The 25,363-nt window shown below is 41.7% G+C and overlaps 1 protein-coding gene across 6 annotated transcripts in view; it reads left to right on the plus strand.

Annotated features, from left to right (window-relative positions):
• The window catches only part of ryk (receptor like tyrosine kinase), a 296,128-nt gene that overhangs the window by 249,476 nt on the left and 21,289 nt on the right, over window positions 1–25,363 (plus strand). The window lies entirely within an intron of this gene.

Consider the following 25,363-nt stretch of genomic DNA (forward strand, 5'->3'; position numbering starts at 1 on the left):
ACGTTTTTGCTCCACATAGATAAAGTGAATGATATGCTTTCACAGATCTTATTTGCTGCAGACAGGGCAGTAACTTGGAATGATAAAAATGCCTACATTGCATAGATTTTGTGGGAAGCTATAGAAAAATTGCAACAGTTGTGGAATATTCTGTTCTGTATAAGTTATGCAATATGTCTGAATCTAGCAGATCCGCACCCATTGTAATCACTGTCATCTCTCGTTTATGGTAATATTGATTCAGTTCCTGGAAATGATCAAGTATGAGTGTCATTGTTGTGCTCTTAATTTCCATGCGGCAATGCAAACATACCCATCAGCACCAAAGCTTTTTCTCTTAACATGTAATGTTGAGACTAATTACAATAAAATTGATGTGTTTTGTGAATGGACTTTTATTAAGTATTCATTATTCACTAAAACTGTTGATTTAAAATGTGTGTATTAACAAATTTGTATGATAATTACCCAGATGCTGGTGTTAATGTTGTGTACTGAGAAAGCTTTGTGAGGCCACTTGGAGAAGAGTGACTTCTTCACGTAACGTTAGCAGTGATGAAGTTGATTCTAAGATCAGGTTCCTGAATTTAAATAAAGGAAACTACAGTGGTGAGACATGAGATAGCTGTGCTAAATTGAGGAAAACAACAAATGCTGGAGATCGCAGTGTCAGCATCCATGGAGAGAGAGCAAAGTAGCATTTATAGTCTACATAACCTTCATCAGGACTGAAGTGAAATGTGGAGGGGGCAGCATTTAAGCTATAGTTTGGCAGATTGAGGTAATGGGGTATATAGTGCTGGCGGAGAAAAGATGTTGATAGTTCAGATCAAGTGATCGGAATGTGGGAAAGGCAGAACGATTGTGTGTCTAACTGCCAGATTTGAAAGAGCAAACCGTTCCACTGGGGAGGGGAGAGAGAGAGGACGTGGTGACAGAGAATGTAACAACTAAATCTAAAAGAAAGGGAAGAAATGGGAGAACCCCCACCCTAGTGACCCAAAAGTGCAGACTTGAGGATATGGAAGAGTTTAAATTTCAACAAAGGACAAAGGAATTGATTAAAATCGAGTTTGAGAGTAAACTCATGGGAACATACAAACTGATCATAAATTGATAGGTACATAAAGAGAAAGACAAACATAACACCCTCCCAATCAGAAACTGGGAAATTGTTATGGAGAACAAAGAGATTGCAGATGATTTGAACAGATACTTTGTTTTTGCCATCCTAAAAGAGGACATAGATAGTGTCCAAAAGTTATTGGGAAAGACAGGGTAGAGTGAGCGAGAGGAACTGAAGGGAATTAGTAATTGCAGGAAAATGGTTTTGAGGAAATTGGTAGGAGTAAAGGCTGATTAAGCCCCAGGGCCTGATAACTTAGATCTCAAAATGCTTAAAGAAGCGGTCCAGTAAACAGTAAATTGGTGGTTCTCTATCAAGGTTCTGTGCATTCTGGAACAGTTTCAATGGATTGGAAGGGAACTAATATAACCCTTCTATTTTAAAAGAAGAGGTGGAGAGAAAACCAGGAGTTAGTGAGCAAAAAATAAATATACAGCTTTGGAAAATGTTGGGGGGGACAGCGTTGCAGGTGTAAGCTGCAGTGAAGGGGTCTGTGGCTCTGAGACTCAGAAGGGAAAGGGGGAGAGGAGGAGAGCGCTAGTTATAGGGGACTCTCTAGTTAGAGGGACGGACAGGCGGTTCTGTGGACATGGGCGAGACTCACAGATGGTTTGTTGCCTCCCGGGTGCTAGGGTCCGAGACGTCTCAGACCGTGTCTTCAGAATCCTTAAGGGGGAGGGTGTGCAGCCAGAAGTCGTGGTGCACATTGGCACCAACGACATAGGTAGGAAGAGGGGTGGGGAGGTCATTCAAGAGCTCAAGGAGTTAGGCTGGAAGCTAAAAGCTAGGACAGACAGAGTCGTCATCTCTGGGTTGTTGCCGGTGCCACGTGACAGTGAGGCAAAGAATAGGGAGAGAGTGCAGTTGAACACGTGGCTGCAAGGCTGGTGTAGGAGGGAGGGCTTCAGATATTTGGACAATTGGACTGCATTCTGGGGAAGGTGGGACCTGTACAAACAAGACGGGTTGCACCTGAACCAGAAGGGCACCAATATCCTGGGGGGTAGGTTTGCTAGCACTCTTCGGGGGGGTTTAAACTAATTTGGCAGGGGGATGGGATCCGGACTTGTAGTCCAGCAAGTAGGTTAGCTGTTTGTCAGGATGCCCAAGACTGTAGGGAGGCTGTGGAGAAGGTAGCACTGACAGGGACTACTTGCAGACACAGAGACGGGCTCAAGTGTGTATACTTCAACGCAAGGAGTATCAGAAATAAGGTGGGTGAACTTAAGGCGTGGATCGGTACCTGGGACTACGATGTTGTGGCCATCACGGAAACGTGGATAGATGTGGGACAGGAATGGCTGTTGGAGGTTCCTGGTTACAGGTGTTTCAGTAAGATTAGGGAGGGTGGGAAAAAAGGAGGGGGGGGTGGCATTGCTAATTAGAAATGGTATAACGGCTGCAGAAAGGAAGTTTGAGGGGGATCTGCCTCTGGAGGTAGTATGGGCTGAAGTCAGAAATAGGAAAGGTGCAGTCACCTTGTTGGGTGTTTACTATAGGCCCCCCAATAGCAGCAGAGATGTGGAGAAACAGATTGGGAAACAGATTTTGGAAAGGTGCAGAAGCCACAGGGTCATAGTCATGGGCGACTTCAACTTCCCAAATATTGATTGGAAGCTCTTTAGATCAAGTAGATTGGATGGGGCGGTGTTTGTGCAGTGTGTCCAGGAAGCTTTTCTAACGCAGTATGTAGATTGTCCAACCAGAGGGGAGGCCATATTGGATTTGGTACTCGGTAATGAACCGGGACAAGTGGTGGGCTTGTTAGTGGGTGAACATTTTGGTGATGGTGACCACAATTCTGTGACTTTCACCTTGGTTATGGAGAGAGATAGGTGCGCACAACAAGGTAGATTTTATAATTGGGGGAAGGGAAATTACGATGCTGTAAGGCAGGATTTGAGGAGCATACGTTGGGAGCTTAGGCTGTCAGGGAAGGATGTGGTGGAAATGTGGAACTTTTTCAAAGAGCAGATACGACGTGTCCATGATATGTATGTACCTATCAGGCAGGAAAGAAATGGTCGTGTGAGGGAGCCTTGGTTGACGAGAGAGGTTGAATGTCTGGTAAAGAGGAAGAAGGAGGCTTACATAAGGTTGAGGAAACAGGATTCAGACAGAGCAGTGGAGGGATACAGGATAGCCAGAAGGGACCTGAAGAAAGGGATTAGGAGAGCTAAGAGAGGGCATGAAAAATCGTTGGCGGATAGGATCAAGGATAACCCCAAGGCATTTTATGCGTATGTAAGAAACCTGAGAATGACGAGAACGAGGGTAGGGCCGATCAAGGACAGTAGTGGGAGACTGTGTATTGAGTCGGAAGAGATAGGAGAGGTCTTGAACAAGTACTTCTCTTCAGTATTTACGAACGAGAGGGACCGTATTGTAGAAGAGGAGAGTGTGAAATGGACTGGTAAGCTAGAAGAGATACCTGTTAGGAAGGAAGATGTGTTGGACATTTTGAACAACTTGAGGATAGACAAGTCCCCCGGGCCTGACGGGATATATCCTAGGATTATGTGGGAAGCAAGAGAGGAAATTGCAGTACCGTTGGCAATGATCTTCTCGTCTTCACTGGCAACGGGGGTGGTACCAGGGGACTGGAGAGTAGCGAATGTTGTGCCCCTGTTCAAAAAAGGGAATAGGGATAACCCCGGGAATTACAGGCCTGTTAGTCTTACTTCTGTGGTAGGCAAAGTAATGGAAAGGGTACTGAGGGATAGGATTTATGAGTATCTGGAAAGACACTGCTTGATTAGGGACAGCCAGCACGGATTTGTGAAGGGTAGGTCTTGCCTTACAAGTCTTATTGAATTCTTCGAGGAGGTGACCAAGCATGTGGATGAGGGAAGAGCAGTGGATGTAGTGTACATGGATTTTAGTAAGGCATTTGATAAGGTTCCCCATGGTAGGCTTATGCGGAAAGTCAGGAGGCATGGGATAGAGGGAAATTTGGCCAATTGGATAGAAAACTGGCTAACCGGTCGAAGGCAGAGAGTGGTGGTAGATGGTAAATATTCAGCCTGGAGCCCAGTTACAAGTGGAGTTCCGCAGGGATCAGTTCTGGGTCCTCTGCTGTTTGTAATTTTTATTAATGACTTAGATGAGGGAGTCGAAGGGTGGGTCAGTAAATTTGCAGATGATACGAAGATAGGTGGAGTTGTGGACAGTGAGGAGGGCTGTTGTCGGCTGCAGAGGGACTTAGATATGATGCAGAGCTGGGCTGAGGAGTGGCAGATGGAGTTCAACCCTGCCAAGTGTGAGGTTGTCCATTTTGGAAGAACAAATAAGAATGCGGAATACAGGGTTAATGGTAGTGTTCTTAGTCAGGTGGAGGAACAGAGGGATCTTGGGGTCTATGTACATAGATCTTTGAAGGTTGCCTCTCAGGTGGATAGAGTTTGTAAGAAGGCCTATGGAGTATTATCGTTCATTAGCAGAGGGATTGAATTCAAGAGTCGTGAAGTGATGTTGCAGCTGTACAGGACTTTGGTTAGGCCACAGTTGGAGTACTGTGTGCAGTTCTGGTCGCCTCACTTTAGGAAAGATGTGGAAGCTTTGGAGAGGGTGCAGAGACGATTTACCAGGATGTTGCCTGGAATGGAGAGGAAGTCGTACGAGGATAGGTTGAGAGTTCTCGGCCTTTTCTCGTTGGAACGGCGAAGGATGAGGGGTGACTTGATAGAGGTTTATAAGATGATCAGAGGAATAGATAGAGTAGACAGTCAGAAACTTTTTCCCCGGGTACAACAGAGTGTTACAAGGGGACATAAATTTAAGGTGAAGGGTGGAAGGTATAGGGGAGATGTCAGGGGTGGGTTCTTTACCCAGAGAGTGGTGGGGGCATGGAATGCGCTGCCCGTGGGAGTGGTAGAGTCGGAATCATTGGCGACCTTTAAGCGGCATTTGGATAGGTACATGGATGGGTACTTAATCTAGGTTAGAAGTTCGGCACAACATCGTGGGCCGAAGGGCCTGTTCTGTGCTGTATTGTTCTATGTTCTATGTTCTAACGTTGTATCAATTTGGAGAAAATGTCAGAATCCATGAGATAAGATTTAATATCAGAGCACTTGGAAAACAGTGACAAAATCAGACTGATGGATTTAGGAAAGGGAAATCATACTTGACAAATCAATTGGACATTGTTTGAGGATGTAACTAGTAGAATTGAGAAAGGGGAACCAGTGCATGTGGTTTGCTTGAGCTTTCAGAAGGATTTCAATAAGCGCCCACTTAAGAGAGAGTATCATAGAGTCATACAGTTTTACAACATGGAAACAGATCGTTTGGTTTAACTCATGCATGCTGATCAGATATCCTAAATTAATCTTGACTCATTTGCCAGCATTTGGCCCATCTAAACCCTGGTAAAGTGAGGACAGCAGATGCTGGAGATTAGAGTAGAGAGTGTGGTGCTGGAAAAGCACAGCAGGTCAGGTAACATCCGAGGAGCAGGAGAATCGACATTTCAGGCAAAAGCCTGCTCCTCGGATGCTGCCTGTCCTGCTGTGCTTTTCCATCTAAACCCTTCCTATTCATATACCCATCCAGATGCATTTTAAATGTTGCAATTGTACTATCCTCCAACACTTCCTCTGGCAGCTCATTCCGTACACACACCACTCTCTGTTTGAAAAAGTTGCTGCTTAGATCCCTTTTATAGTTTTCCCCTATGCCCTCCAGTTTAAGCCTATTCCCTGTAGTTTTGGACTCCCCTACCCTGGGAAAAAGACCTTATGCTCCTCATGATTTTATAAATCTCTCACAGCCTCCAGCACTCCAGGAAAAACAGCCCCAGTCTATTCAGCTCTCCCTGTAGCTCAAACTCTCCAATCCTGGCAACAATCCTTATACATCTTTTCTGCACCCTTAACAGTATCTTACCTATAACAAGCAGATCAAAAACGCTTGCAGTATTCAAAAAGTGGCCTAACCAATGTCCTGTACAGTCGCAACATGACACTCCAACCCCTATGCGTCATGCACTAACTTATAAAGGCCTTCTTCACTACCCTGTCTATCTGTGACTCCACTTTCAAGGAACTGAGAACCAAGACCCCAAGTTCTCTTTGTTCAGCAACACTCCCAGAACCCCACCCTGCTTTGCCTTATCAAAATACAATACCTCACGTTTACCTAAATTAAGCACCATCAGTCACTCCCCGGCCCATCTGATTAAGATTCCACTGTACTCTTAGATGACCTTCTTCACTGTCCACTGCACCACCAATTTTGGTGTCATCTGTAAACTTACTAACCATTTTTCCTATAATCATATCTAAATCATTTATATAAATGACATAAAGCAGTCAACCCAACAGCAATTCTTGCGATACATCTATGGTCACAGGCTCCAGTCCAAAGACAACTATCCGGCACCACCCTCTGTTTCTTACCTTCAAACCAATTTTATATCCAAATGGCTAGCCCTCCCTAGATTCCACATGACCTAACCTTGCTAACCAGTCTACATGTGGAACCCTTGTCCTTAACCCTTGAAGTCCATAGAGACAGTGCCCACCGCTCTGCCTTCATCAGTCTTCTTTGTCAATTCTTCATAAAACTCAATCAAGTCAGTGGGACACAATTTCCCACATGCAAAGCCATGTTGACTATCCGTACAATTAAAGCACATGGGCTTGAGGATATAAGTGGGAATGACGATAGATTGGGTAAGAAGGCAACTCCAAAAAGACCTGGGTGTCTGTGTACATCAGTAGCTGAAAGTAAGTATACAGAAGGTAATGAGAAAGGCTAGTGCTGTGTTCAAGTACAGGAGAAGGGCTGCCCTTGGTGAGATTGAGGATCTGAAATCTGAATACAGGCTGGAGTAACTAGTTGTAGTCAGGAGCACTCATTTAATACATGCTCTTACTAACATAGGCAGTAATAAAATGGTGTCTTCATGCAAATAACATGACAAAATGGCGTCTAGGCTGCAAATTGACAATTCTGCTTAAAGCTGCATAAAATGGCTTTTAACTCTGCTAAGAGCTAAACTAACCATAGTCTGTCTCAACAAAGATTAGCAGACAATGCTTCCTTTACACTATAGAAATAACTAGACTAGATAAGACATTACTAACCATCCTAACTGACCTTGCAAGTGCAGGTGCAGAAACTAGGTTCATGAGATAGGAGTACTTGGATGTTGGAAAACAAGGTTGACTCCCAGGAAATATCATTGGGCTAAGTTGCTGTCAATAAAGCCATTTCATTAAAATTGATTGGTAATTGCCTGAATGTGCTCTGTAATGATGGCCTGTACTTCTCTCAAAAAAGGTATAAAAATGTCTGTCTTAAGCCATGTGCACAGTTTCTCCGTGGAACCAGAAGTGTTTAACCTCTGTGTTACTGGACAACCTGTGCCCGGCCGAGATTGAATAACAGTGTGAAATCTTACAGAATCAGGCTGAATTGCTAGTGTTTATTGACCATTCGCGGAACAGAGGGACCAGACCTTCAAGATCCCACTTGGAGTATTGTGTGCAGTTTTGATCTCCTTGTCTGAGGAAGATGTTTTGGCTATGGAGTGAGTGTGACAAAGGTTTACCAGATTGGTCCCTGGAACAGTAGGACTGACGTTTGAAGAGAGACTGGCTTGTAAGGACTATATTCACTGAAGTTTAAAAGAAAGACGGCATTTCTCATGGAAACCTCTAAAATTCTAACAAGACTAGGCGGGGTAAAACAGGAAGGATGTCCCCAATGACTGAGGAGTCCAAATCCAGAGATCTCAGTCTAACTATACAGGGTAGGCAGAGTAGGACCGAAATGAGGAGAAATTTCTTCACCCAGAGATTGGTGAGCTTGTGGAATTCTCTGTCACAGAAAACAGTTGAAGCCACAACTTTGAATATTTTAAGGCTAAAGGCATTTAATGGTATGGAGTGAAACAGAGGACGTGGTACTGATTTGGATGATCAACCATGAACATTTGAATGGCGGAGCTTGAAGGGCAAAATAGCCTTCCCTACTCCTAAATTCTATGTTAAAGGCAACTGTTAACCCATCAAAACATCCCTTAAAAAACTGGGATGGACTTTAAACAAGGTGGCACAGTAGCTCAGTGGTTAGCATTGCTGCCTCACAGTGCCATGGATCTGGATTCAATTCCAGCCTGTGGCGACTGTCTGTGTGAAGTTTGCATATTCTCCCCGTGTCTGCGTGTGTTTCCTCTGGGTGCTCGGTTTCCCTCCACAAACCAAAAATGTGCAGGTTAGGTGAATTGGTTATGCTAAATTGCCCATAGTGTGTGTTCAGGGATGTGTAGGCGAGGTGCATTAGTCAGGGATAAATATAGGACAATAGGGAAATGGGTCTGGGGGGGGGTTACTCTTCAGAGGCTCGGTGTGGACTTGTTGGGCAGAAGGGCTTGTTTCTACACTGTTGGGGTTCTATGATTCTAAGAAGTTAACCGATGTGGGTGATCATTATTTTAAAATGCCATGAACATGTGGAGCAAATTGGATATGTCTTAAAGTCCAATGCTGTTCATAAGATGAGATATGTGAGTTGCGTAATTTTCTTGTCCCCTGTTTCAAGGTAAGCAAAGCATGTGAAAAATTGAACCTGACTACTACTAATGGCATGTCATAGCTGAAAAGAGTAAGAGGGTGCTTGTGGATTTATACAGCCAAAATGTTGATGTTTTACGGGGCTGGGAAACACAATGCTACTCCCTTGCCGTATTAGTCCTTCTGAAATGCATCACCTCACGCTTTTCAGGATTAAATTTCATTTGCCACTGTTTAGCCCGTCTGACTAGTCCATCTACATCATCCTCTAAGATTTTCCTCGTGGCTGTTTACCAAGTCACCAATTTTCATGTTGTTTGTAAACGTAGTGATCAAACCTCCCACACCTGTGTCTGGATCATTAATGTACACAATAAACTGCCATATTGTGCCCGTGTTACAACACATTGCCAGAGCATTAATTGCTTCCAATCACAAAACACCTTAGACTACCATCCTCTGCATCTTGCTACTAAGCCAATTTTAGATCCAATTTACCAAAATGACCTGAGTCCCATGGAGTCTTAGCATCTTATGCAGTCTATCATTCAAGACCTTGTCAAAAGCCTTGCTGAAGTTTATCCAGACATCAACTGCACTATCTTTATCAACTCAAGCCTGTCTTCATAGCTGATCGGCTGCATCCCAGGCAACGTCCTGGTAAATTTCCTTTGTACTCCCTCCAGGGCAATTATATCTTTCCTATAGTGTGATGACCAGGACTGTATGCAGTACTTGAACTGTGACCTAATCAAGTCTTTACAGCTTTAACATGATCTCCCTGCTCTTATAATCTATGCAATGACTGATAAACATGATGTGGAGGATCCGGTGTTGGACTGGGGTGGACAAAGTTAAAAATCACATAACACCAGGTTATAGTCCAACAGATTTATTTGGAAGTGCAGCTTTCGGAGCGCAGCACTGATTTTTAACTATGACTGATAAAGGCAAGCATCCCATATACCTTCCCAGCTACCCTGTTAATCTGCCTTCTTCTGTGATCTTTTGCATTTTTTAAATGAACCTTCATATTAGAAACCAATCCTAACTCAAAAATATCTATATCCTCATGGTGAATTAATCAGTATTGAGAGTTTACATCAGTTGCACTTGATTTGCAAGTCTGCAGGGAGAGTCTTCTTTGTAGCAGGACACAAAAAGAAAAATCTGAGTAACTTTGCATGAGTTGCAAAATTTAGTACAGCAGATGCAGGAACTAATTCGGAAAGCTAATAGAATGATCATTTAGTGCGAGAGGAATTGAATGCAAAAATAGAGAGTTATACATGGCACTGGTGAGACCACAATTGTGCAAAGTATTGGTCACCTTATTAAAGGAAATGTGTAAATTTGTGACAGGCAATTCAGAGAAGGTCTCGTAGACTACTACCTGAAATAAGTGGGCTTGCTTTATAAGGAAAGGTTGCCAATGTAGGCTTGTATCTGCTGAAACAAAAAAAACAAATTGCTGGGAAAATGCAGAGTCAGTATTTTGGGTCCAATCACCCTTCTTCTGAACTGCCGGAGTTTTTCCAGCAATTTCTGTTCTTATTTTTGATTTCCAGTATCTGCAGTTCATTTTAAATTTTTGAAAATTTTAAGATGTATGGCTTTTTAAAAATTTACCAAGCCCTTGAATATCATACCACACCGTAACAAGGAAATGATTTTGTTTTGTATCTGCCGGAGTTTACAGTCACAGGTGACTTGATGGTAAGATACAAAATTCTGAGGAGTCTTCAGAGGATGGATGCTGGGAAAGTTGTTCCTGTTGTCAGAGATTTGAGAACAAAGGTTCATGTTTAAAAATTAGGGGTCACCCATTTAAACCCATTGCAAATTTCTTTTTGTAGTGAGTCATGAGTCTTTAGAACTCTCCTCCTTACAGGATGATGTCTTGACTATTTTTAGCCAGAGGTAAATTCATCTTGTTAAACAAGGGAGTAAAAGGTGATCAGGAATGGGCAGGAATGTGAGTTTGAGATTACAATTCCATCTGCCATGATTTATTGGCTCAAGTGGCTGAATGGGTCCTTGTATGTTTTAAATTTTCTAAAATTTTAAAATAAATAGGTTTTTAAAAATTTACCAAGCCTGTGAATATTGTAGCAAACTATAACAAAGAAATGATTTAATATATTTTTCCACAAGAGATTCTTAGAGGTTATGGATTAACTGTGATTAAGCATGCTTCTTTTTGAGATAAATTCATTTCAGCCATTATAAAAGCAAGGATTTTTTTTCAAAAGAAAAAAATCATACTGTAAAATGCTGCTAATTGTGCTTGCTCCAGACAAACATCGTATCTAGTAATATCTAAATGGGTTTGAGCAGAAATTCGGGCTTTTCAAACTGCTGCAATTTAGAATATAGAACAGTACAGCACAGTATAAGCCCTTCAGCTCTCAATATTGTGCCAATCTTTTATCATACTCTAAGCTCAAACTCACTTACATATCCTTCATTTTACTATGATCCAGGTGCCTACCCAAAAGTTGCTTAAATGTCCCTAATGTACCGGACTCTACTACTATGTTGGCAGTGCGTTCCACGCACCCACCACCCTCTGTAAAGAACCTACCTCTGGCATCTCCCCTAAACCTTCCTCAAAATTATGCCCCCCTGTGATAGCCATTTCCTGGGAAAAAAGTATCTGGCTATCCACTCTATCTATGCCTCTCATCATTGTGTACACCTCTATCAAATCACCTGTCATTCTTCTTCGCCCGAAGGAGAAAAGCCCTAACTCTCTCAACCTTTCTTCATAAGACATGCCCTCCAGTCCAGGCAGCGTTCTGGTAAATCTCCTCTGCACTCTGTCTAAAGCTTCTGCTTCCTTCCTATAATGGGGGCGACAAGAACTGAACACAATATTCTAACCAGGGCTTTATAGAGCTGCAGCATAACCTCGTGGCTCTTAAACTCAATCACCCTGTGAATTTGCACGTTTTGCCAATTGTGCCCAAAGCAGATCCTCTACCCTGATTACTTCAAGCTGTTTTGTTTTGAATTGGCAGCATACACAATTTGGAAAGAGTCAATTGCAGTCAATGTTAGTGTGACAAACTCATAGGCTATAAATTAAGAGAAGCTTTAGCAAGGTAGGGGGGAGAAGGGCATTTTGTTGATGAGGCCACCTACCCAGATTTAGTGCTGCTTGTGGTACGGATCTCGCATGCCCCCAGGCATCCACGGGCATCCTGAGCCAGACACAAGCAGAAGTAAAAAAGGGTTCAAATGACAAAGAAGTCTGTTACAAAATGTGCTCCAAAATGGTCTGACCTGGAACAAATTACAGAATGATCCTAATAGTCGAGGGCAGTTGATCACTCTGATTTAAATGTCGTGAATACTTAGACAACTTATCACAAATTTGACTCCTTTGTAACCTCTTAGGTTTATTTCCCCAGAAAATTTATTAATTGTAACTGTTGATGAAGGTTGTGTCAATGTAAGGGTTTGCTTCCACTCACAACAAGAGGAGGTGTTATTAATTTGTATTACTTTGCTGCAAAAACACTGCATTGAAGATGTGTATACGACAAAATTTGATTAAATTGCATTGACTCCTTGTGCTTTCACATATTTGGTCATACTTGAGTGCAATTGCTGTGGTTTTAGACCATAGTTCACCTAGCCTTGCGGTTTGCTCCTTGTATTATCATTATCAGCAGTCAGATTTTGATGTTTGAGTAGAATTTATTTAAAACCTGTCAAACTATGCTTTCATAAGGCCAGATAGTTAGTGCAGAAGCAGATGAGGCCACAGTAATTCAAACAAGAAGCATTATGTTTTGCATTAAGTAAAATAAAATCAATATATTATTATTGTATAACTAATTTTTACTCAAAATCTTTTGAGGAAATCTTTTGAAAGATTAAGATCCCCAGCAGACTAGTTGATACAGAACATGCAGACCACAATTGTTCACAGTATGTTTTTTTCCTGTTGATATTTTTCTTCACTTATTGTAATAACTGTTAGAGGATTGTAGTCAGGTTTCGAGAGCCAGAATATCCTGTGCGTGACTTCAGGTAGAATTGGCAAGAAGTAAGTCATAGCAATCTGCTTTTCATTTACCTCAGTGGACTATGCAGTTTTGGGTGGTCGACTTTATTAACAATTTCAGTTCCTTTTTTTTGAGTATTTGAGGCTTGTAAAATTATGTCAGTGATTTTCATTTCTTCCATTGTGTTTGGTTTGTCACAGTTGTTTAAAGCTCCAGTCACAAAGGCCTGGGTGTAGGCGTGGCTGAGCTTGCAGGGAACTAGCACAAACATGGTGGTCAAATGGCTGCCTTCTAGAATCTCAAACTAAAGTAGTACTTCAGGAGGCCTGGAGTAGTGTAGAAAATACAGGGATGAAGTGAAAAAGAAAATTAAGAAAGCAATAAGAATTTTAAAAAAGAAACAAAAAAATTAAGGAAGATGTTTAATCAGTACATTAAAAGCAAGAGAACCTCCCACAGTCCAAAGATGTGCAGGTCAGGTGAATTCGCCATGCTAAATTGCCCGTAGTGTTAGGTAAGGGGTAAATGTAGGGGTATGGGTGGGTTGGACTTGTTGGGACGAAGGGCCTGTTTCCACACTGTAAGTAATCTAATCTAATCTAATTATTGATAAATGTTCGAGCCTTATTTTGTACATTTTAATTTACACAAGGATGCAGATGATGTGGAAATGAGTACTTTGTCTGTGCCGACATAAAAGATAGGGTAGACAGGAAGAAACATTTCCCCTTGATGGTCCTTTCAGTCCTTCCCTTCTCATTATGTCTATTATTTAAAATTTCATGCTGCAGACAATCTAGTTAAAAAGCAGCGTGAAATTTTAAATAATATGCAAAATGAGAAGGGAAGTACTGAAAGGACCATCAAGGGGAAATGTTTCTTCCTATCTCGGCTCCTCATAATTTTATATGTCTCAATCATGTTCCCTCTCAATCTCCTGTACTTTAAGGAAGACAGCCCTAGTCTTTCCAATTTCTCTTCCTAACTTAAAATCTGCAGCACTGGCAACATCCTGGTAAATCTGCTTTGTATCCTAACAAGTGCTGTCACATCGATCCTATAATTGAGTTCCAGTATGGTGCACACAAATCTAGCTGTGGCCGAAACAATGTTTTATACAATTTTAACATCATGTACCTGCTCTTCAACTCTATTCCTTGATTAATAAAGGCAAGTATACCATATGCCTTCTTAATCACGTCATCCACCTGTCATGATATTTTAAGGGAACAGTGTACATGTATACCAAGGTCCCTTTGATGGTTGATGGATATTTTTAGGAATGGGAAGTGGTTTCCAGTGATTTTGCACAGGGCTAAGTGTTATGTCCTTTGCTGTTTGTCACTATATTAGTGATTTAGACGTAAATGTGAGACTTCTTGGGAATGTTGCAGATGATGCCAAGATTGGCCAACTTGTTGATAGTGAAGAAGATGGCTATCGACTGCAGGCTAATGTCAACAGTTTGGTTGAGTGGGCAGGAAAGTGGCAGGTGAGAGGGCAACCAAAACAAAGAATTACACAATAATTGGGAAAGTTTGAGAGGAGTGGAGGAGGTGAAAGACATTGGGACGCATGCCCCAAGTCCTTGAAGATGGCAGGATCTGGATAAAGTGATGAAGAAGGAATCATAGAATCCCTACAGTGTGGAAACAGGCCCTTGGGCCCAACTAGTCCACACCAACCCACCGAACAATAACCCATCTATAGTGTGGTTTCTGTACTACCATATTCCATTCCCCTACCCTATTATCCTGTCTTTACCCCTGAGTATTGCATCTAACCTACACATACCTGAACACTATGGGCAATTTAGCACGGCCAATTCACCTAACCTGCACATCTTTGGATCATGGGAGGAAACCGAAGCACCCAGAGGAAACCCACACAGCCTCGGGAGAATGTGCAAACTCCATGCAGACTGTCGCCCAAGGCTAGAATTGAATCCAGGTCCCTGACACTATGAGGTAACAGTGTTAACCACTGAGCCACTGTGCCACCCATGTGTGGTGCTTTTCTTCATCAAACCTGGTACTAAATGGAGAGCAGCGATGTAATGATGTAACTATGTAAGACACTGGTTAGTCCACAGCTGTATACAGTGTAGAGTTATTTTAGATTAGATTTTAGATTAGGTTACTTACAGTGTGGAAACAGGCCCTTCAGCCCAACAAGTCCACACCGACCCGCCGAAGCGCAACCCACCCAGACCCATTCCCCTACATTTACCCCTTCACCTAACACTACAGGCAATTTAGCATGGCCAATTCACCTAACCTGCACATTTTTGGACTGTGGGAGGAAACCGGAGCACCCGTAGGAAACTCTCGTAGACACGGGGAGAATGTGCAAACTCCATACAGTCAGTCGCCTGAGGTGGGAATTGAACACAGGTCTCTGGCGCTGTGAGGCAGCAGTGCTAACCACTGTGCCCCGTGCCGCCCACGGTGTAATATGGTTATGGTCACCATATTACAGAAGACATAAATGTTCAAGAAAGAAGATGGAGGAGATTGACAATAATGTTGCCAGAACTTGAGTATAGCAGATATGAGCAAAGTTTGGATAGGTTGGATTATTTTCCTTAGAATAGAGGAGGCTGAGGAGTGATTTAATTGAGATATACAGAAGGAAGCTTGGATAGAGTGGACATGAAATATCTATTTCTATCAGCAAAAGAGTAAATTATGAGGGGCACAGCTCATGATGTGTGATCAATTAATGATCAGTAGAAAGATTAGCAGGAATGTGAGGAAAACATTTTTTTCATCAAGAGGGTGATGGGTATCTAGAATTCAAAGATGAGGATGTTACTTGCCAAGTTAATGAAGGAAATCAGTGAATGTGGTGTATTTGGATTTTCAGAAGGCTTTTGTTAGTGTCTCACACAGGAGGTCAGTCAACAAAATTAAAGCGTGTTAATGTTAAAAAAACTTGCATGCTTAACAATAGAAAGCAGAGACTCAGAATAACCTTTTTTTCACAGTACTTAGGTTCCAACTGTTTGCAGTTTATATTATGATTTGCATGTGGGGCCTGTCAAAGCCATGAAGATACAATAGAATACAACTAACTACCACCAAACTACCTACTTAAGCATAATTTTAAGGTTTTTCAAGCCCATAGTCAAAGCATAATCCAAAACACACTTTTATAAATTGAGAAAAGAAAAGCTTTTGCTTTGTACCTATAACATACCCCTACAGATCTGAAAGTACACATACCAGGGTCCCAGTTGTTAATGTATCGCTAAGTTTCATCACTTGTGACTTTAACTTATTGATTGGAACTGCAGAGAGCTTCTTCCCAGAGCTATCGTACGCCTGAGCTTAAACATACTTAGCTTTGATAACCGGTTCAGGATTTTATCCCAACCTTTCGGTCTGGGACTATAGCTAACTGTTTACCCTCAGGTAATGTAGTTTCACGAAATCCTTCGCTTCTCAGATACACTGATCTCTGTAGCTATCTTCAACCAAGAACTTCACTAGAGTACTCAAAACTCAAACTAAAATTAAAACAAATCTCTTTCTCCAAGTTTTGGATATATTTCTCCAGGCCTAAATAAAGAAGTTCCAAATATGTCTATCAAGGCTTAAGTCCCGATTAGTTACCTTTCTGGGTTGCAATGCAAGCTAAGGTAAACAAAACCCATTACTTTAAAACTAGGTGTCAAAAACTATTTCAAAATAAATTACCATGGACACAGAAATATTTAGAAGTTAATTATTAACTTGAGATACACAAAAACACCCACATTACTAACTTAAAAACCAAAAGCCCAAACTGACATAAATGATATTGTATATATATATATATATATATATATATATCAATGTCTTCATCACACTTGTTTCACTTATATAAAGCACTGATGAGACTACGCCTGGAGAAAGTTCTTGCCCTCTTTTCTAAGGAATTCTGTATATGCATTCAAGTGAGTGCATGTGAGATTCACCAAACATACTCCTGGACCTGTGCGGAGAAATTTGTTTAAGTGAATGAGAGGCAATCTCACAAAGGTTTACACATTGTTAAAAGGGATAGATGGAGTAGATGTAGAAAAGTTGTTTCCCCTGGCTGTAGAGTCTCGAATTCGGCAACGCAGGCTCAGAATAAAAGATAAGTTATTTTAGGACTGTGTTGCAGAGGAACCTCTACAGTCAGAATGTGGTGAATCTTTGGAGTCCTCTCTACCTAGAATACTGTGAATGCACAGGCAGCAAGTGAGTTGAAGAGATAGCCTGTTAGATGAATTACTAAAACATCAAGAGATATGGGATAATGAAGCACTGTGGCATTGAAGTGGAGGATCAGTCATCTTCGAGCATAGTAGAGCAGACTCATGGGCTGAATGGCCTACTCTTGGTCCTAAATGCCTCCATAAACACTTTTTCCAAAGTCATATAATGTGTTGTACTTCACTGTTGTCACTCTAAAATCTGGTATTAAATGTTCAGTCATTTACCGTCAACAATCTACAACACTAGACCCAACATCTGATAGTATACTAGTTCTTAGATTGTGCTATGCTCTGCAATCATTGTTAAGATCAAAAGGGCAGCTATTGTAATTGTTTTATATAGTACATGATGTGGTAATATCCTGGAACCCAATTCTTATGATGGCAGTTGAAGTTGAGATGAATGATTTTCAAAAGAAATTGGGTGGGCACTTGAGGGAAATAAACTTGCAGAGCTACAGGGATAGAGTGAGGATAGTATGACTAGCTAGTTTACTGTATAGAGAACTGGATATGAATTCCCTTAATTGATCCATGCTAGTTTTCCTTACGAAACCACATTTTGGACCAGATTATAAATCTCCACCCCTCTGGCACTCCTTTATCAAAAAAATGGAAAAATTATGGCGACTGTTAATACAATTGTTGTTGAGGAAACTGAGGAAATTAATAAGAACAAACAGAATAGGAACAGGAGTAGAACATTCAACCCCTTGAACGTACTCTGCCATTCAATAAGATCATGGCTGCACTGTTTGTGTCTTGAATTCCACATGCCCATCTATCCCTGATAACCTTTTGATTCCCTTGCTTAACAAGAATCCAACCACCTCTATGTTGAAAATATTCAATGACCCCGCCTGCACTGTTTTTTTGAGGCAGAGTGCCAAAGCCTCTTATCCTTCCAAGGGAAATATGTTTCCACATCTTTGTCCTAAAAAGACAACCTCTTATTTTAAAAGCTCCCCCCACCACCACCACAACAGCTCCGGACCAATCGGACGAGAAGACATCTTAGGTGCATGCACCTTGTCAAGATCATTCAGGATCTTAAACTTTTCAGTCAAATCTTCCTCTCACTCTTCTGAGCTTCAGTAGAAACAAATCCAACCTATACTCTGTTTTGTCTGGCACTGCAATGGGCCAAAAGGCTTCTTCTTATTTCTGATTCTAAAATTCATTCCAGATCCTAAATCTCCTCTGAACCATCTCAAATACATTTACATCCATCTTTGAATAAGGAGACCGAAACTGCATATCATACTTGAAATGTGGTCTCACCAATGCCCTGTACAACTGAAGTATACAGTCTTAGTTTTATGTTCAATGAAATACCAGCCTTGATTATGCGATATACAGACATATTACTGTTTTGAGACTCGTGCCCTAAAATAGTTACATCCCTCTGCTCCTTAGATTTCTGTTGTTGTTCTCCATTTAAGGAATACTCTGCATTTTCATTCTTCTAGGTAGATATCTGTGAAGCGTTGGTCAGTAGTAATGTTACTGGACTAGTAATCTAGAATCCAAGGCTAATTTTCTGGGGACCTGGATTCAAATCTCATTATGACAAATAGTAAAACTTGAATTTAATTTTAAAAACCTGGAATTAGAAAGCTAATCTGTTGATTGTCATAAAAACCCATTTGGTTCACAAATAGAACCATAGAGATCTACAGCACAGTTTTATGAGGATTATAATACATCTTCTGCCCTTTCAGGTATTGAGTTCCAGATTCCCACCACCCTCTAGGTGAATTTTTCCTAATATCTCCTCTAAAGCTTTGCCCCTTGCCATGAGTCTGTTCGCCGTGGTCATTAATGTCTCCATCAAGGGGAAAAGTTTCTTCCTGTTTACACCAATCTTCATAATTTTATACATTTCAATCCTGTCCCCTCTAAATCTCATCTGCAGCAAGGAAAACAATCCAGTCTGTTCTCTTTTCATTACCGAAATTCTCCAGCCCAGGCCATATCCTGGTGAATCTCCTCTGCACTCTCTCTAGCACTATCCTATCCCTCCCATAATGTGGATTCCAGAACTGCACACAGTATTCTAGCTGTGACCTACCCAATGTTTTATACAGTTCTGGCATAATCTCTTAAACTCAATGCATCGCCTAACAAAGACAAAGTATCCCGTATACCTTCTAGGCCATTTTATCCTGCTATCCTGATATCTTAAGGGACCGGCGTACATACATACCAAGTTCCCTCTGATCCTCCATGCTTCACATGGTCCTACCATTCATTATGTATTCCCTTGACTTGTTTATCCTGCCCCAGTGCATCACTTCACATTTATCCAGATTGAATTCTGTTCGCCACTGACCAGCCCATTTTGATCCTCATGTAAAGGCTATCCTCATTATTTGCCAGCCCACCAATTTTCTGTATCATCTGCCAATGTACCCTACTTTATTTAGGTCTAAATAATTTATATAAACTACAAACAATGAGGGTTATCCCTCGTGGGACCCCCATTGGACGCAGACATCTAGTTGGAAAAACACCACTGAACCATTTGCTTCCTGCTACTCAAACAATTGTGGATGCAATTTGCCAAATTTCCTTGGATACCATGGGCTGTTACCTTTGCTATCAGTTTCTCATGCGGGACCTTATCAAAAACCATGCTGAATTCTAAGTAGACTGTGTCAAAGCAGTACCTTCATCTACACACCTGGTCATCTCATCAAAAATGGAAATGTGTTGCTGGAGAAGCGCAGCAGGTCAGGCAGCATCTAGGGAACAGGAGAATCGACGTTTCGGGCATTAGCCCTTCACGAAACGTCGATTCTCCTGTTCCCTAGATGCTGCCTGACCTGCTGCGCTTCTCCAGCAACACATTTCCATCTCTGATCTCCAGCATCTGCAGACCTCATTTTCTCTTCATCTCATCAAAAATTCAATCAACTTGCTTAGCATCAATTTTCCTCAACAAAACCCTGCTGACTGTTCTTGATTAATCCCCGTCTCTCTAAATGCAGATTAACCTGCCTCTGAGCATTGTTTCCAATAGTTTCCCCAACACCAAGGTTTGACTGAATTAATTCCTTCCTCCTTTCTTGAATAACAGAAACACATTGGGTGTCCTCCAGTCTTCTGGCAGTTCCTGTGGCCAGAAATGAATTGGAACAATTTTTCAAGTACTCATTTCCTTCATACCTCACTCTACAACCTGGGATACATTTCATCTGTCCTGGAGATTTACATTTAAGCCAGTCAGACCCCTTCGAACCTCCTCCATGATAATTTCTTAAAATTTATATTACCTTTATGCATAGGTGTATAGGTTGCATAGATCTTCTCCCTGATTTCTATACCCTCTAACTAGTGAACGCTGCCACAAAATATTCATTTAGAATACAACTTACATCCTATGGCTCCATATACACCTTACCATGGTGGTCCTTAATGATCCACCCTTTTCCCCTTAATGTACCTGTAAAACAACTTAGAATTTTCCTTTATTTTATCTGCCAGCATGCTTACATATCCTATTTTAACTCTGGTACCCTTCCTTTCTTCTTGCCATTCTATCCTTCTGTAAGGCTTCTGCTGTTTTGAGTCTTCAATATCTACTGTAAGCCTCTTCATCCAATGATATGTGTCTTTCGATATCCAGAGTTTGCAAGATTTCATGGTTCTACCCTTTCTCTTTTTTGGAATATATGGCCTTATACACACCATACTTCCTGCTTGAATTCATCCACTATTCTGAGACAGATTTACCTGAAAGTATCTGCTTCCAGCCCTCTCTGGCAAAGTCAAATCTGCTCTTATTGAAATAGCTTTCCACCAGTTGTGTGCTTTGATTTCTGGTCATCCTTGTCCTTTTCCAAATAGTTTTGAATCTAACAGAATTGTGATAGCTGTCCACAAATGGTCCCCTGCTGAAATTCAACCACTTGCCTACCTTTGTTACTAAAATTAAGTCCAGGACTGCAACCTCTCTTATAGGGCTTCTACATACTGGCTTAAAAAGCTGCCCTAGATGCATCTTATGGATTCCACTCCCTTCAAACCTTTTACTCAATGTGCTTAGGAGAGCTGCCATCCTTACCCAGACTGCAATGTGGTTGACTGTTACTGTTTTCTGGGCAATTCATGATAGACAATTAATGCTGGTGCAGTTAGTGATTACCACATTCCCAAGAACAGATATCAGAACTGTCTGAAATCAGAAACATATCTCAGTTGGATTTGATTGGAGATGCTGGTGTAGTACTGGGTTGCACAAAGTTAAAAATCTCACAACACCAGGTTATAGTCATCTGATGAAGGAGCAGCGCTCCGAAAGCTAGTGCTTCCAAATAAACCTATTGGATTATAACCTGGTGTTGTGTGATTTTTAACTAAATCTCAGTTGGAGGGTTTTACAGAGTATCCCAGGGAGCAAGGGAATTGCCTACTGAATGTTCAAATATCCCAGGAAGTTCCCACAGTGGTCAGGATGCATTGAGGCATTGTTTGAAAGATCCTGGCAAAATGTTTTTGGAGAGTGCAGAACTGAACGATCACTTAGTTGTCTGAAGTGACAACAGATTTGCTCTCCATGAACATATTTTGTCGAGACAAAAATTGATTTCTGGTCATTGCACAGAAAGTTTTGAGTGAAATACGTAACATTTAAACTATCTATTATGGCTGTGAAAGGACAATTGTGCTGGTAATAAAGCCCCATTATTCCACCAATAGTGTAAATGTTGGTTCAGTTCCTAGAATGGCCAGTTGCATCCCTTTTATATTATTAGCAAAAATGAAAGAAACAGCAGCCAGGTTTCTTTCATGAACCCAAAATATATAGTTTATTATAAACAAAACTTATCCTGAATGCAAGCGTCAAACTCTGGTTAACATCCAAACTATGATTCAGAATTAAAACCTAATCCTACTCACAGAGACATTAGATTAGATTAGATTAGATTAGATTAGATTAGATTACTTATAGTGTGGAAACAGGCCCTTCTGCCCAACAAGTCCACACCGACCCGCCGAAACGTAACCCACCCAGACCCATTCTCCTACATTTACCCCTTTCACCTAACCTGCACATTTTTGGATTGTGGGAGGAAACCGGAGCACACGGAGGAAACCCACGCAGACACAGGGAGAATGTGCAAACTCCACACAGAGAGTCGCCTGAGGTGGGAATTGAACCCGGGTCTCTGGCGCTGTGAGGCAGCAGTGCTAACCACTGTGCCACCGTGCCGCCCAAAACCACACAAAAGGACAAGTCAATGCAGAGATTTCTTTTTGAAAAAACAGAGCAAAGTACACAAACTCTTATGGACCAAGGGTCTAGAAACAAAGGGTAAAATGTGATGACTTTTCGCATCTGCTGAATTTCCCATCAACTAAGCTGAATATCTAATGGTTTTAGATTGTCGACCAGATTAAATATCCAGTTTTGATTCCAATCATCTTGGATTCGACCTATTGAGAATTGGTTTAAGGTTTTGCCAACTAGATGGAAATACTGGTACTCAAACTCTATAAGGTTCTCAAGAATCAGCTGTAAGAAATAGAATGTTAGGAGAGAGACTGCAACTTCTGGGGTGCCATCTTTATGTAGAACAGAACCCTGTTTGGATGGAGCAGTTTTTGTCAGGTGTGTCCAGGAAGGGTTCCTGACTCAATATGTAGATAGGCCAACTAAAGGGGAGGCCATATTGGATTTGCTTGAACCAGGTCAGGTGTCAGATCTCTCAGTGGGAGAGCATTTCGGTGATAGTGATCACAACTCCCTGACCTTTATTACACTCATGGAGAGGGATAGGAGCAGACAGTATGGGAAAGTATTTAATTGGGGGAGGGGGAATTACAATGCTATTAGGCAGGAACTGGGGCACCTAAATTGGGAACAGATGTTCTCAGGGAAATGTATGACAGAAATGTGGAGGTTGTTTAGGAACCCATTGCTAACAGTGCTGGACGGGTTTGTCCCACTGAGGCAAGGAAGAGGTGTGAAGTTGAAATAACCTTGGGTGACAAAGGATGTGGAACATCTAGTCAAGAGGAAGAAGAAAGCTTACTTAAGGTTGAGGAGGCAAGAATCAGAGAGGGCTTTCGAGGGTTACAAGGTAGCCAGGAAGGAACTGAAGAATGGACTTAGGAGAGCTAGAAAGGGGGCATGAAAACATTTTAACGGGTAGGATTAAGGAAAACCCTAAGGCATTCTACGCATATGTGAGAAACAAGAGGATGGCCAGAGTGAGGGTAGTGCCGATCAGGAATAGTGGAGAGAACTTGTATCTGGAATTGGAGGAGGTAGGGGAGGCCCTTAATGAATGCCTTGCTTCAGTATTCACTCCTGAGAGGGACCTGATTTGGGATCTGATTAATCCTTTACCATTCCTGACAATTAAGGATGATAGGAGTAGTAGGGATATTGTTTGATTTTGAATAGCTTACAAGCTTCCTTCAACAATTTCCCAGTAAAATGAGTGCCCTAATTTGTAGTGGGACTCCCCATTGGGTATTATTTCTTATATTCCCCAGCTACACTTTTGGCTGTGTACTGAGTCCAGTGTATTCCTGCAGTCCTGAGTACACATGACAATAAATTCCATTCTAATTCCAATTCTTCCCACAGATGCTACCAGATCTGCTGAGTTTCGCCAACAACTACTGTTTCAGTTTTTGATCTCCAGACATTCACAATTCTTTGGTTCATTTGAGTTAGCCAAGGATCTGATTTTTTTCGCTACTCCTTGTACCAGCATTTCCAATACCATTTTCTCTACTGGTTCCAGCGCCTCTCTGCGTAAAAGGTATATTCTCTCTGATCCATATATGGGTCCCCACACATTTGTCCTGAAATCCAACCATGTCACTGGCACTGTTTCCGTTATCATCCCTTGTTTCCCTTATATGTCCCAATTCTCTGGCAATATCTGTTGCAGGACTGTGCTTTTTCTGATCTTTGATTAATACGTAGGCTTTCTAAGATTACAATTCTTTCTCTGGAATTGATTAGTTTCCTTAATCCATCACCCATCCCCAATTTATCTCTTCTACATTCTTCCCAACCCATGATCAGACAAGCACTATCATCCCATCAACTTCTAACTCTTAACATTTTACGAAGTTATGCAAGCGTTCAACCCCACCACCACTTCTCCTTCCCTGTATTCTTTGTTGATAAGTCTCAGTCAGTTAGCACAATGGATGTGCCCACATCATGCAGTGTTCAGTATTATCAACCCCCTGATGGTGAGCAAATGATCATTCCCTGGTCATATTAGCCCTGACCAACAGGGGCCACTCCTCCCTGTTTTTAGTTCAACAGATCTTTAGTTTCAGCTGGATTTGCTCATGTGTCATTCCCACCTCCTTCCTTACTTAATCCTTTGGTGACCATATAAGCAGCCAAGTTGGAAGTAATAAGCCATGTCGAGAAACTTGCGACAAAGTGATGGCAGATTCCACACAACAATCTGGGTTTCCTTCATTTGCTCTGGTTTTTCTCCCACAGTTCAAAAATGTACAGATTAGGTGGTCTAGCCGTTCTAAATTGCCCCTAGTGTCCAGCTATGTGGATCAGCCATGGTATATGTGGGGTTACAGGGATAGGGTAGGAGGTTAGATCTGTGTGAACTCACTGGGCTGAATGGCCTGCATCCATGCTGTAGGGATTCTCTCAGAGGACTAGGAGGCTGTGCTGAGATGGCAAATGGGGCACGATACCAGTTTCGAGTTCGAAGAATCTTTGTTTTCTAAGTCACAAATGACTGACGAGGTGAAAAATCTTTGTTTTCTAAGTCACAAATGACAGCTTGTGTACCTGTGGCGAAGGTAACCTTCCCCTTCTCAACCTGTATGCACCTCTGTTGCATCTTCACAGTTATCTGGCTGGGTGATCCTGCTCAATACTTATCTAACATATTATAACCAAAGTATTATTGTAGTATATTCTCTTGTTACCTCTGGTGTCCTCCAAGGATATATCTTTGGTGGTCTCCTACTTTTCAGTTCTATGTTGACCCGGGTTTTCATAAGTAAACACTAGGTTTTCATAAGAAAACTGAAATCATCTAGATCTATATCACAGCTGCCTCTGTGAACTCCTCCACTGTTGCTAAATTATCAGACTGCTGATTTGACATGCAGTGTTATGTGAGATAAAATTTCTGCTAACTGAGTATTAGGAAAACTAAAGCCATTGTTTTCAAACTCTAAACTCCATTGCATAGGCGCTGAGTGCATTCCTCTCCCTCACAGCTGTACTGAGAAAAGACACCTCGGAACGCTCATCCACGAAGGCCATAGGGGATCAGGAATAAGAAGGGTGCAGTCACTTTGATGGGATTGCACTACAGACCGCCCAATTTGCCAGCAGGTGATCAGGAAGCAGATATGTGGACAGGTTATGGAAAAACGTAAACATAACAGGGGGGATGTAGTGGGTAATTTTAACTTCCCCAATATTGACTGGGACTCATTTAGTGCCAGGGGC

This window comes from Chiloscyllium plagiosum, unplaced genomic scaffold (assembly GCF_037043375.1).
Source record: "Chiloscyllium plagiosum isolate Xiang-an unplaced genomic scaffold, Cpla_swu_hap1 HiC_scaffold_13, whole genome shotgun sequence".
NCBI lineage: Eukaryota > Metazoa > Chordata > Chondrichthyes > Orectolobiformes > Hemiscylliidae > Chiloscyllium > Chiloscyllium plagiosum.